Below are 11084 nucleotides of genomic sequence, written 5' to 3'. Positions count from 1 at the left end.
GCTGAAGATGTAGTGCATGCAGGTGTGAGAGTAGATGAGACTGGGAGGGAGGAGGGAAACGTGGAGGAGGGGGACACAGTGGAGGCAGTGGATGTTGGTATGTCTGCATAGGTATGATGCTTGTGTGAGTGCCTGTGGGATGTGTGGTGCTTATGTTTGCCTGAGCCACCTTTGTGTGTTGATGTGTGTGCATGCTGGTCTGATGGTGTGCTTGGGATAGGCTGAGGTACAGGGGATTGAGTCTTGGTGGAGGAAGTTGGAGGGGGGAGGCTGGACACAGGGACAATGGCTGCCATCAGTGCTGAGGCCAGAGCCTGAAATGCTCTCTGTTGGGCTGCCTGGCCAGAATGAATGCCCTCCAGGTATGCATTTGTTTGTTGCAAATGCCTCTCGACACCCTGGATGGTATTCACAATGGTAGACTTCCCAACAGTGAGGGGTCTCAGGAGGTCAATAGTCTTCTCACTGAGGACAGCAGGGCTGACTGGGGCAGGGCCTGAGGTGCCTGGGGTGAAGGAGATGCCCACCCTCCTGGGTGAGCGGGCAGGGAACACACGCTGAGGGGCTGCTGGGACAGCGGTGCTGGTAGGGGGGGTGGCGGCTGTACCTGTTGATGCAGGGGGCACAGAAGGGCCCACCACCGCAAAGGAGCTCCCATCAGAGGAGGAGTCGCTGTCACTGCTGTCACCTCCTGTCCCCGCCGTGGAGCTCCCCTCGCCCTCCGTCCCACTTGTGACTTCAGACTCCGTTGTGTCGCCCTTCAGGGCCAAGTGGGATGCAGCTCCCTTCTGCTCCGGTGCCACTGCTCCTCCGCCTGATGATGCTATTGCACACAAGAACAGGGAGATCACAAAAAGGGTGGGGAGAGACAGAAGAAAGACATGTTCAGTACATGCAACACCACTACCGTTGGCGGACACAACAGACACAGCAGCCCTCTGCACTACGCCATGCACTTATAGTTCCTAGCTTTATCACATGCCCATGGGGTACAAGGCCTAAACTCGATTGCTGCACACATGGAAGTCACAGACACAAACCACTAGTGAAGTTGGGGTTCCACTGAACCTGCCTGACAAGGGACCTTGCCTACCAAGCTCGCCCTGGCCTAGGGGAACCCACTGCCCATCTCCCCCACCCAGACACTTTGTAAGGCATGCAGAGTCAGCTGAATGTGACTGTACTCACCCCCTTGTGGCTGCTGTGATGCCCTCAAGCGCCCATCCAACTCTGGATACGCCACGAAAAGGATCCGGAATATCAGGGGGTCATGTTGCGATGGGCACCCCTCCCACGTTGGGGCAAAGGTCCTCCCATCTTTTCCGGCAGTGGGTGCTCCGTCTGTGGTGGACCCCCAGGGTCTGGACATCCTTGGCGATGGCACACCAAATAACCTTCTTCTGGTGGGCGCTGACCTAGAGGAATGGTACAGGGGGAAAGGAAAATCTTTACCCGTCCGGACCATCATACTCATTGGCCCACGTTCCCACCCTTGCCCTGACGCACAGACACTCACCATCCGCTCATGCAGGCCTCAGTCCCCCCCATGTATCTTCCATTCACACCACTCAAAACAGGCATTGCCCATGCAGCATGCTCACAGTGTACTCACCTGTTTGTCTGGAGGACCGTACAGTTGTGTGTACTGGGGGAGGACCCCATCCACTAGTTTCTGCAACTCCTCCGAAGTGAAGGAAGGGGCCCTTTCCCCAGACACATGAGCCATCGTCGCTTCCAGACTGAGGTCACAGCAGCACTTGCAGTGTAGGTCCTCTCCTGTTGAAGGTCAGGTATCAAGTGAGTGAACAGACAGAAAATGGCGGTCACGTCCGTGGCGGTGCGTACCGTCACCGCCGGCGTACATCGTCATTGGCTCCTGGGACCCATAAGGTCCAATGTTAACCAATGCAGGATTGTGCCGTGGTCTTCGACCGCCTACTGTGACGGTGTAGAACGCCAGTGCAGTTACCTCATATCCCCTTGTCCCACCTTAAACTTCAGGCAGCCACCATTTCAGGGGGCCACATGGCATTAATTTTAAATGCGTCACACTGATGTAGGCCTTGCATACATACAGTAACAGGCACATTACGGATTAACGGATTAATAACGTTTCTGCAAAATACACATTATGATACCTCAGTGTTGGCTGACTCTCTGCTCGCTGTTCTCCTTCATAGGGCACGTCCGCTGGGGCAGGTGATGAGATGGCAGCATCCTCCGGTGTACAGACCGCTGGTGGACCTGTGGCAGGTGATGAGATGGCGGCACCCTCCGGTGTACAGAACGCTGGTGGACCTGTCGGCAATGGAAGAGAGACACGTAATAGTCACCTACAGACTTGATCGTGCAACAATCCTGGAACTGTGTGCCCAGTTGGAGCCAGACTTGATGTCAGCTATCTGCCATCCCACAGGAATCCCACCTCTAGTGCAGGTCCTGTCTGTACTCCATTTCCTGGCAAGTGGATCCTTTCAAACAACAGTGGCCATTGCATCAGGGATGTCCCAGCCAATGTTCTCTAACGTGTTGTCCAGAGTTTTGTGTGCCCTGCTGAAATGGGGTTTCCCTACGGGTTAGTGTGTGCATAACAGTTGTTCCTCGAAATTTGCAGGTGATTCTGGTTACCCCAACCTGTCATGGCTACTGACCCCAGTGAGGAATCCCAGGACAAGGGCAGAGGAACGCTACAATGAGGCACATGGGCGAACTAGGAGGGTGATAGAAAGGACCTTCGGCCTCCTGAAGGCCAGGTTCCGGTGCCTCCATATGACAGGTGGTTCTCTATACCACTCACCAAAGAAGGTGTGCCAGATCATCGTGGCCTGCTGTATGCTGCACAACCTGGCTTTGCGACGACAGGTGCCTTTTCTGTAGTAGGAGGATCCAGCTGGAGGTGTTGTGGCAGCTGTGGAGCCTTTGGACAGTGAAGAAGAGGAGGCAGAAGAAGAGGATGTCGACAACAGAAACAACGTTATCCAGCAGTACTTCCAGTGAGACACAGGTAAGAAGATGTCACTCCCTCCCACATCTCATACTATTGTTTGAGCTATCATAAGTCTGTCATTTTCACTCAGTGTATGGACCGTGACTTGTCACTTTGCCTTTTCATTTAACAGATATGGGTCCCACTTTGTGCCCTCTGCTATATTTCATCCAGCCCTACAGCTATGTTTCATCGGTATGTGAACAATTAAATTGACATTGCTATATTCCATTGTTATTACAATTACACATTTCTGAAAGCACAGACTGACTCCAGATTGTTTTGTGATTGAAGTGTGTTTATTTCTGTGCAAATAAGTGGAGGGGGTTGTAAAATGGGCAGGGGTGAAGGTGGAGGAATGTCCATGGCAGAGTCCAGCCGATTTGTTTCACAGGTGCATTGTCCAAAGGGGCATAGGAAGTGGAGCAAGGACAGTTGATGGATGGACAGGGTGACAAAGTGGGACAGAAGGGTGACATTCAGGGGGGTCTCATTTCCTGGCGGGGTCTTGGCAATGTTCTCTGTCTTGTTCCTAGATCTCAGGGACCGTTTGCTGGGTGGCTCTCCATCTCCAGGGGGTGGGGTGCTGGTGTCGTGGTCCTGTGGCGGTGCCTCCTGTCCACTAGGGCCGGCGGAGGTGGAGGGCTGCTCATCATTCAGGCTAGTGTCAGGGGCCCGTTGTGCCACAGTGTCCCTCCTGGTGTTGACAAGGCTCTGCAGCACCCCTGCAATGGTGACCAGGGTGGTGTTAATGGACTTGAGTTCCTCCCTGAACCCCAGATAGTGTAGACCCTGTCGACGATTCTGCGCCATAGCTCCTTCTTCCTAGCAATGGAGGTGTGCTGCACCTGTGATCAGCATAGCTGTGGCTCTACCTGGACGATTTCCTCCATCATGACCCTGAGATCCTCCTCAGAGAACCTGGGGTGTCGTTGAGGTGCCATGTGGGTGATGTGTGAGGTCGTGTCGGTTGTGATGTGTGAGGGGTTGTGTTGTTGTGTGTTGTTAGAGGTGCGTGATGTTGTGTGAGTGATGATGTTGTGTGTTTGTGGATGCTAGTGTTGTTTCTGGTGGTGTCTCTCTCTGGTCTTCTTTTGAAATTCTTGTAGTAAGGGTTTGTGGGTGATGTGGGCGTATGCTTTATATTGGATTGGGTGTGTGGGAGTGGTGTGTATATGTGTATCAGGTGTGTGTATTTGGAATTGTCCAAAGTGGTTGTGTTTTGTAAATGTGTGTGTATTTTGAGCGCGGCGGTGTGTACCACCAATGGAATACCGCGGTTGAAAGACTGCTGCGTGGGTCGTGATAGTGTGGGCTTATTCCTGTTGGCGTGGCGGTGAAGGTTTTTGTTATCGCCAGTTTATCACTGACCTTTGGTGTGGCGGACTTGAGTGGGTGTCTGGATTATGGCGGATTCTGAGCTGTGGGTCATAATAGCTGTAGCGAAATTCCGCCGCCGCAGCGGTGTGTTGGCGGTCTTCTGCACGGCGGTAAGCGGGATTTACCACCAATGTTGTAATGAGGGCCATAGTGTTTTTCTGTGGCCAGAAATTGTCAGTTGCAGACCTCAGCTTGCCATGCAATCTCTTTTCTCTTGTACAGTGCATACTTTGAACTGAGTCACCTTCAGGCCTTTATAACGGGCCACCTTTGAGAGCTATGGAGGAAAGACTGAAGGCAGTGCACATTTCTTTCAGTGCCTGCCAGTGGGTCAAAAAGGTGTTCAGAATACTTGGTCATCGAAACCTTGGCCTCCCTGCTGAACAAGTAGAGCAGTGGTCACTTATTCCAGTTGCAATAGTGATTCTGTGTAACTCTGTCTGAAGGAGGTAACCGTTGCCAAAATATTAAGAAGGCTAAAGTAAATAAAACTGCAGTACTTACAGGTGAGTCGGTGTGTTGTGTGTTTGGGGGCTGTGAAGTGAAGGAGATGCAAGGAAGTGCACTCAGGAGTCAGTGAAAGGAGGCTGCTGAAGATAAGACATGCATACAGACGATATGAGGAGAGAAAAGGGTGAATGTAAAATGAGCATAACGGGCATGATTGATACACTCTGAAGACTACTACCAATTCAACAGGCCTCAGTAACCTTAGTTCACAGTCTCACAATTTCAGTATTGATTTTTTATTTATTTTATTAAACTTCTTGCTTTCTCAAATTTACTTGAAAATGCACTGTTTGCCCCCTCTTTTTTCAAAAATTTCCCAGGGGGAGAACCCCTCAAATCCCCTTTATTACAGTCGGACTCGCTTGGTACGCTCGCTCGCCACAGGGTGCTAATCCCGAACATTTATGTCCCACCACTTTCAAATGCCACCAGCCCCAACTGCCTAATTTTCTGTTGCGACCACTAGTAAATCTATATTTGGTTTGATTGGTTGAATATCTTATTAGGTTCTGGGTCAGAATATAGCTCCAACATATTTGTTTATACCAAGCTTAAACGGGTATGTAGTTTAGCGCCATTGCTTTTTTTTTTATTTAGCAGACTTTCCGAAAAAGATTAGAGAAGTAAATTATTATCTTCCGAAATTGAGTGCGAATGGGAAACAGATTTATTAAATCATCAAAACCAGTGCTTAATTTGTGTCGGTGGTTTCCGGTGCTGGGTACTGACACTTATTTTTGAGGGCCGGCAATTATTTTTCTGCCTCAAGGATTTACTGTGAGCAGAAGACAAATATGGGAAAGATGGAGGAAGAGAAAAGCGAAAAAGCGTCACAAAGTGAGAAAGCGCAAAGGTGCAAGGAGGGTCTGTAAAATGATTAGAGAGGCCAGAGTTGGCTTCAGGATTACCCTATCTCAGTATTCCATGATCGCACATTTGATTGCAGCAGCAGTGTGGTTCAGAGGAGAGCTTTCGGCACCAGCCCGTTTTTATTTACAAATTAAGCACTGATCAAAACTCTGGGACATGTTTGGTTAACAGTTCACAAAACAAAACCCTTGGATAAAAAAATAGTTTTTGAAAAAGTTTCTTCTCACTGAAAGAACAATTTAGTAAACAAAAACCCTAAACAATGCATATAAAAAGTCTTGCAAAGGAATAAGTTATCTTTCTGGAAAATATTTCCTCTTCCCATTCCACGACCTCTCCCTCGTGCCTCCACTTGAGCTTTGAGGGTGGCGCCTTCTCTCGCCCCGCTCCAGATCCTTGGTTTTTGTTTTTCATGCAGGCCTTTTCCCCCTCCTGTGCCAAGCCTTTTTTTGGCTATTTGGGGCAGTTCGTGCATAGGCCCTCATAACTTTATGTCCACATAAGCTAGCCAAGCCAAATTTGCGTCCTTTTTTTCCCAACATCCTAGGGATTCTAGAGGTACCCAGACTTTGTGGGTTCCCTTGAAGGAGACCAAGAAATTAGCCAAAATACAGTGAAAATTTCGTTTTTTAAAAAACAAAATGGGAAAAAGTGGCTGCAGAAGAAGGCTTGTGATTTTTTCCCTGAAAATGGCATCAACAAAGGGTTTGCGGTGCTAAAATCACCAGCTTCCCAGCTTTCAGGAACAGGCAGACTTGAATCAGAAAACCCAATTTTTAAACAGAAATTTGGCATTTTACATGGAGATACCCCATTTTTACAATTTTTTGTGCGTTCAGCCTCCTTCCAGTCAGTGACAGAAATGGGCATGAAACCAATGCTGGATCCCAGCAACCTAAACTATTCTGAAAAGTAGACAACATTCTGAATTCAGCAAGGGGTCATTTGTGTATATCCTACAAGGGTTTCCTACAGAAAATAACTACTGAAAACGACAAATATTGAAATTGAGGTGAAAAAAACATCACTTTTTCTCTACGTTTTACTCTGTAACTTTTTCCTGCAATGTCGGATTTTTGAAAGCAATATACCGTTACGTCTGCTGGACTCCTCTGGTTGCGGGGATATATAGGGCTTGTAGGTTCATCAAGAACCCTAGGGACCCAGAGCCAATAAATGAGCTGCACCCTGCAGTGCGTTTTCACTCTATACCGTATACAGCAATTCATTTGCTGAAATATAAAGAGTGAAAAATAGCTATCAAGAAAACTTTTGTATTTCCAAAAAGGGCACAAGATAAGGTGTTGAGGATCCGTGGTTCTTTGCACATCTCTGAATTCCGGGGTGACCATACTAGCATGTGAATTACAGGGCATTTCTCAAATAGATGTCTTTTTTACACACTCTCTTATATTTGGAAGGAAAACATGTAGAGAAAGACAAGGGGCAATAACACTTGTTTTGCTAATCTATGTTCCCCCAAGTCTCCCGATAAAAATGATACCTCACTTGTGTGGGTAGGCCTAGCGCCCGCGACAGGAAACGCCCCAAAACGTAACGTGGACACATCACATTTTTTTAAAGAAAACAGAGGTGTTTTTTGCAAAGTGCCTACCTGTAGATTTTGGCCTCTAGCTCAGCCGGCACCTAGGGAAACCTACCAAACCTGTGCATTTTTGAAAACTAGAGACCTAGGGGAATCCAAGATGGGGTGACTTGTGGGGCTCTGACCAGGTTCTGTTACCCAGAATCCTTTGCGAACCTCAAACTTTGGCTCAAAAAACACATTTTCCTCAAATTTTGGTGACAGAAAGTTCTGGAATCAGAGAGGAGCCACAAATTTCCTTCCACCCAGCGTTCCCCCAAGTCTCCCCATAAAAATTATACCTCACTTGTGTGGGTAGGCCTAGCGCCCGTGACAGGAAATGCCCCAAAACGCAACGTGGACACATCACATTTTTTTAAAGAAAACAGAGGTGTTTTTTGCAAAGTGCCTACCTGCAGATTTTGGCCTCTAGCTCAGCCGGCACCTAGGGAAACCTACCAAACCTGTGCATTTTTGAAAACTAGAGACCTAGGGGAATCCAAGATGGGGTGACTTGTGGGGCTCTGACCAGGTTCTGTTACCCAGAATCCTTTGCAAACCTCAAAATTTGGCTAAATAAACCCATTTTCCTCACATTCTGGTGACAGAAAGTTCTGGAATCAGAGAGGAGCCACAAATTTCCTTCCACCCAGCGTTCCCCCAAGTCTCCCGATAAAAATGATACTTCACTTGTGTGGGTAGGCCTAGCGCCCGCGACAGGAAATGCCCCAAAACGCAACGTGGACACATCACATTTTTTGAAAGAAAACAGAGGTGTTTTTTGCAAAGTGCCTACCTGTAGATTTTGGCCTCTAGCTCAGCCGGCACCTAGGGAAACCTACCAAACCTATGCATTTTTGAAAACTAGAGATCTAGGGGAATCCAAGATGGGGTGACCTGTGGGGCTCTGACCAGGTACTGTTACCCAGAATCCTTTGCAAACCTCAAAATTTGGCTAAAAAAACAAATTTTCCTCAAATTTTGGTGACAGAAAGTTCTGGAATCTGAGAAGAGCCACAAATATCCTTCCACCCAGCGTTCCCCCAAGTCTCCCGATAAAATGATACCTCACTTGTGTGGGTAGGCCTAGCACCCGCCACAGGAAATGGCCCAAAACACAACAGGGACACATCACATTTTTTCATAGAAAACAGTGCCTACCTGTGGATTTTGGCCTCTAGCTCAGCCGGCACCTGGGGAAACCTAGCAAACCAGTGCATTTTTGAAAACTAGAAACCCAGGGGAATCCAAGATGGGGTGACTTGTGGGGCTCTGACCAGGTTCTGTTACCCAGAATCCTTTGCAAACCTCAAAATTTGGCTAAAAAAACAAGTTTTCCTCACATTTCGGTGACAGAAAGTTCTGGAATCTGAGAGGAGCCACAAATTTCCTTCCACCCAGCGTTCCCCCAAGTCTCCCGATAAAAATGATACCTCACTTGTGTGGGTAGGCATAACGTCCGCGACAGGAAATGGCCCAAAACACAACGTGGACACATCACATCTTTTTATAGAAAACAGTGCCTACCTGTGGATTTTGGCCTCTAGCTCAGCCGGCCCCAGGGGGGGCAGAAATGGCCTAAAATAAATTTGTCCCCCACCCCCCCAACCCCCCCCAGGAGCGACCCTTGCCTACGGGGTCGCTCCCCCTGCGTGACATTGGCGGCAAAAAAAAAAAATCCCCCGTGCCTAGTGGTTTCTGCCCCTTGGGGGCAGATTGACCTAAAATCGGCCAATCTGCCCCCAAGGGGGGCAGAAATGGTCTAAATACAATTTGTCCCCTAGTGGAGCGACCCTTGCCTAATGGGTCGCTCCCCATCTCTGAAAAAACAAACAAAAAAAAAAAAACACACAAAAAAATTTGTCCTGGGGCCTAGAGGTTTCTGCCCCCCCTGGGGGCAGATCGGCCTAATAACAATAGGCTGATCTGCCCCCAGGGGGGGCAGAAATGGCCTAAAATAAATTTGCCCCCCATCCCCCCCCCGGGAGCGACCCTTGCCTACGGGGTCGCTCCCCCTGCGTGACATTGGCGCCAAAAAAAAAATCCCCGGTGCCTAGTGGTTTCTGCCCCCCTTGGGGTAAGATTGGCGAAGCAAAAATCAGCCGATCTGCCCCCAAAGGGAGCAGAAATGGCCTAAATACAATTTTCCCCTCCAGGGGAGCGACCCTTGTCCAAGGTGTCGCTCCCCATCTGTAAAACAAAAAAAACAAAAAATCCCTGTTGCCTAGTGGTTTCTGCCCCCCTTGGGGTCAGATCAGCCTAATCAAAATAGGCTGATCTACCCCCCCCCAGGGGGGCAGAAATGGCCTAAAATAATTTCCCCCCCCAGGGAGCGACCCTTGCCTAAGGGGTCGCTCCCATTGCGTGAAATTCAAGTAAAAAAAAAAAAACTCCCTGGTGTCTAGTGGTTTCTGTCCCCCTTGGGGGCAGATTGGCCTCATTAAAATAGGCCAATCTGCCCCCAAGGGGGGCAGAAATGGCCTAAATATAATTTGCCCCCTAGGGGAGTGACCCTTGCCTAAGGGGTCACTCCCCACACATAAATCAAAAACATAAACAAAAACAAAAGAAAAAATATATATATCCATGGGGCCCCTCTGGGGGCCCCCCTTTCTGCCCCCCCGGGGGCAGATCGGCCTAATAATAGGCCGATCAGCCCCCAGGGGGGGCAGAAAAGGCCTTCCCAAAAAATGCCCCCCCTGGGAGCGACCCTTGCCCAAGGGGTCGCTCCCTTATGTCCATTTAAAAAAAAAAAAAAAAATCCCTGGTGTCTAGTGGGCGTTTCAAAAGCCGGATTGCAAGCAATCCGGCTTTTGAAACGCTTGGAGAGACTTCAAAGGGAAGGAAATACATTTCCTTCCCTTTGAAGCCTCTCCTTGCCTCCCCCACGTGATCGAAAGAGAAATGCTTTGCATTTCTCTTTCGATCGTGCTGGAAGCTGAGCTTCCAGCACGATGGGGGAGGCTCTGTGACATTCAGCGCGCGCTGACGTCACAGGGGGGGTGGGGGGGCCGGGGGTGGAAGGGGAAGGGCTTCCCCTTCCATCCCTGCCTTTGGGGGGGTGGGGGGAAGCACACAGAGGGAGCGAGAGTGCTCCCTCTGGGCTGTGTGCCGAGGACGTAGTGGTTACGTCCTCGGCACAGCAGCACTGTGCCGAAGGACGTAACCACTACGTCCTCGGCACAGAAGGTGGGCGCATTTTCTAACATGTCCGGTAGAATCAAGAATCGAATTTTGCTGCCTCAAATGTAGACCTGTTTAATCTGCGCTACTCTGCCATCTCTGTACGTAACTGTAATATTGGACATCTGGCAATTCATATTGTCCTCGGCCTCAGTAGGTTTGCCGCGGTACGCTTCCCCGGTATTCGTCTCGCATGTTATGACATGGCCTTCTGCTTCTTGCAGCACTTTGAGGGGAACAACAATAGACATATTTGCAGAGGTGGGATTTTAAACCGTTGGTTTTATTCTCTCCCGCTCTAAGAACTAATGGCGTGGCGTCCTTCTTAATCCAGTGCGAATGTAATTTCCACCCTTATGCATGCCAATATCTTGATTCTAATGTCCCTAAAACCTATCAGCCCACAAAGACATTTAGATGCCTTAGCATCAAAAACAATGATAATGGATTCCATAGGCCTGAACACCTGAAGACACTAGTAGTATTAAGGCACTAAACTCCAAATAGTAAAACATTACACATAACTAGATATAAATATGGAAAACAATTTAACATGGGTAAATCACGTTA

The 11084-nt window shown here is 48.9% G+C and overlaps 1 pseudogene; it reads right to left on the bottom strand.

Moving 5' to 3' along the window:
* Nucleotides 1-5969: 5969 nt before the first annotated feature.
* LOC138259974 (small nuclear ribonucleoprotein Sm D3 pseudogene) lies at nucleotides 5970-10765 on the bottom strand (annotated as a pseudogene).
* Between the last annotated feature and the right edge of the window lie 319 nt (nucleotides 10766-11084).

The sequence above is a fragment of the Pleurodeles waltl genome, chromosome 2_1, assembly GCF_031143425.1.
Source record: "Pleurodeles waltl isolate 20211129_DDA chromosome 2_1, aPleWal1.hap1.20221129, whole genome shotgun sequence".
In the NCBI taxonomy this organism is placed as follows: Eukaryota; Metazoa; Chordata; class Amphibia; order Caudata; family Salamandridae; genus Pleurodeles; species Pleurodeles waltl.
The sequence above is the reverse complement of the archived record's forward strand: the minus strand, read 5'-3'. Positions and strand labels throughout refer to the sequence as shown.